At 31.6% G+C, this 3,572-nt stretch overlaps 1 non-coding gene across 1 annotated transcript; it reads right to left on the minus strand.

Annotated features, from left to right (window-relative positions):
- Positions 1-2,837: 2,837 nt before the first annotated feature.
- Positions 2,838-2,945, minus strand: LOC142534011 (small nucleolar RNA R71). Its single transcript, XR_012816883.1, has one exon. It is a non-coding gene; the product is annotated as a small nucleolar RNA R71 (small nucleolar RNA).
- Between the last annotated feature and the right edge of the window lie 627 nt (positions 2,946-3,572).

Below are 3,572 nucleotides of genomic sequence, written 5' to 3' on the forward strand. Positions count from 1 at the left end.
CAACCAACGCCTCTGACGCATATTCAGCTCCTTCTGCATAAAGAAATACTTGAGGCTCTTGTGGTCGGTAAAGATCTGACACTTCTCTCCTTACAGATAGTGCCTCCAAATCTTCAAGGCAAAAACTACTGCGGCCAACTCTAGATCATGGGTAGGATAGCTCTTCTCATGAGTCTTCAACTGTCTAGAAGCATATGCTATCACCTTCCCATGCTGCATCAATACGGCGCCAAGACCGAGCTTCGAAGCATCGGTATACAGAACAAACTCACCAGACCCTGACGGCACGGCCAAAACTGGTGCTGAGATAAGAGCTTGCTTCAAAGTAACGAAGCTCTTCTGACATTCCTCGCTCCAAACAAATTTCACATTCTTCTTTGTCAGTGCTGTGAGTGGAACTGCAATCGAGGAGAATCCCTTAATGAATTTCCGATAATATCCTGCTAAGCCTAGAAAACTGCGGATCTCTGATGCATTCTGCCGCACAACCCAATCTCTGACTGGTGCAACTTTTGCTGGGTCTACCTCAATGCCACTACTGGAAACAATGTGGCCTAAGAACGCCACTTTCTCTAACCAGAATTCGCATTTACTGAACTTTGCGAATAATTTGAGCTTCTGCAATGTATGCAACACTGTGGTCAGATGCCTGCTGTGATTGATAAACATCAAAATTGTACATTAATTAAATATTTTGTAATATAAATATATAGTTTTTTGTTTTATTAAATGTTTAAATATTATATGTTTTATAATAAATTGTATAAAATATAAGTTATTGTGTAATTACAAGTTTTTACTATTTTTTACAGGTTCGATAAAACAAGAATAAACTTGGCGTTGCGAATGGGATTAAGATGATTCTTGGACCTGTAGAAAGTTGATGTTAATATCTACAATATTGGTGGCAAGCATGAGATAAAAATCCTCTCACAATTGGGATCAAATTAAGCAACAAATAAAGTTACCAAAGGAGTGGCAGTTTTACCATGCTCTAGTATTTTGACCATATCTCTCAAATTACTTGGTCAAATGGTTTGAAAAAAAATACCACAACTAGATAACTCAATTATCTACATGTTTCTTTTTATGTGAAGAAGCAAATTCGGAGAAGAAGATTTTCAAAAGTGATGTGAAATATAATATAATATCTAAGAACACCAATGAAGACTTTTGTGTAAAAAATAATATTTTATTTGTGGTTGTCTCCCCAAATTTGGCTATAAATAGGGGTGCATTGTAATGTATTGAGATATCCCTCATTCTTTAAAAAAACCTTTGAGTTCATAATAATTCTCTTTATAATTTCTTTATTTTTTCATTTAAATATAATTAGAATGTTAATTTCATATTCAAAGTTTTACACTTTGAATAATGAATAGCTAACTTCCTAAAGTTGAGATGAAAAGGTGAAACTCTTGGCATGATAATAAAGTTACTAAAAGGTAAGAATCTATGTTTTATATTATTTAATCATTATTTATTGTTTATGTTATATTTATTTCTTTAAGCATTTTTATACCCTACTTATAAGTGGGAGTTTTGATTTATTGTTGCTTATATTACACTAAATTCTTGGAACCATTTAAATGTTAGTTTGGTGTTACCAACCATTTAAAGTGGATGACTTGATTTATTATATATGAATATATTATAATATTAAATTCTTGATAACCATTTAAAGGTTTGTTTGGTTTTACCAACCATTTAAAGTGGGAACCTTGATTTACTATATATAAATATATCATAATATTAATTTCTTGGTACCATTTAAATGTTAGTTTGATTTTACCAACCATTTAAAGTGGGAACCTTGATTTAGTGTTTACAAATATATACATAGCACAATAAATACTTTGACACATTTATAAGTTTTAGTATATATTATATACTTATAAGATAATAATATATAGCATAATATAAATATGATTATTTAATATATTGGAACCATTTTATTAAGTGGATTTTAATAATGTTCGTTAATGTTAACTTTATTAAAATACCAAGAGTGAATCCTTTAATCTCAACTACTTAAATTAAAATTTGAACAATTAAAATTTACCCATTAAAGATTCAAACAATTAAAATTAAAAAAAACAAAACAAAACAAAACAAAAGACATTGTAGTGGACTTGTAATTACCTTAGCTTCCTTGTGGATACGATATTCGGACTCACCGAATTATACAACTTGTGGACAACCTGCTCTTGGGAGTGCAACAATAAAAGTCGCAACAAGTTTTTGGCGCCGTTGCCGGGGAAGTATAATTTAATTTCAAGTCTATTTAATTTTGTTTATAGTTTATTTTTCTTTATTTGAATTTTTATTGCTTTTGTGTGTTTTTATTATTTTGCATTTGCATTTGGTCACGTACACTTAGTGGTCGACTCATTCGAAATAACCCTTTATTTTTACAAAACATGGCGGAAGAACCCATCAAAAAAAATGAAGATGAAATTCAATCTCAACATGATCATGATAGACGAAGAACACTTGAGATCACATGAATCCTACACGTACTAGTGCACCTTCATGTCTAGTTTTTCCCCCTGATGCATCTCATTTCAATTTTAAGCCTGGTATTATCCAACTTTTACCGAATTTTCATGGATTAGATTCTGAAAATCCATACATGCATTTACGAGAGTTTGAAGAAGTGTGCAACACATATAATGATCTAAATTGTAGCATGAACACCATTCGACTTAAGCTTTTTCCTTTTTCTTTAAAAGATAAAGCTAAAACTTGGCTACAAAATCTTAGATCGGGATCCATTCGAACTTGGGATGAATTGCAACAACAATTTTTGAAAAAGTTTTTTCCATCTCATAGAACAAATTCTTCAAAAGGCAAATCATCACTTTCACTCAAAAACAAGGAGAAACTTTTTATCAGTGTTGGGATAGATACAAAGAATTGCTTAATCTTTGTCCACATCATGGTTTTGAAATTTGGAGAGTTGTTTCTCAATTTTATGAAGGCTTAACATCTAAAGATAGGCAAATGGTTGAATTTATGTGTAATGGAACATTTGAAGATAAAGATCCAAATGAGGCAATTGAGTATCTCGATTCATTAGCTGAAAATGCTCAAAATTGGGACACTATAGGTACAATCGAACCATCAAACAAGATTCAATCTCCTAAATCCGGTGGAGGTATGTACACTTTCAAAGATGAACATGATTTTCAAGCAAGATTTACCTCTTTGGCAAGAAAAGTTGAGGCACTTGAATTGAAAAAGAATGGTCAATTAAAATCTGTTCAAGAAATTGCGTGTCACATCTGCTATACAAGTGATCATTTTACAAAAGATTGTCCCACTTTGCCCTCTTTTAAAGAATGTCTCCATGAACAAGCCAATGTTTTGAACAATTTCAAAAGGCCAAATTTTGAACCATTTTTTCAAAATTACAATCCAGGTTGGCGAAATCATCCAAATTTTAGTTGGAGGAATGATAATGCTGCACAATTTTCACAACCACATTTCCAAAATCAACAAAATTTTAAAAATTATGCACCTTATGTTCCTCCACCTAAAAAAAATTTGGAAGATACATTGAATTATTTCAT

This window comes from Primulina tabacum, chromosome 18 (assembly GCF_025594145.1).
Source record: "Primulina tabacum isolate GXHZ01 chromosome 18, ASM2559414v2, whole genome shotgun sequence".
NCBI lineage: Eukaryota > Viridiplantae > Streptophyta > Magnoliopsida > Lamiales > Gesneriaceae > Primulina > Primulina tabacum.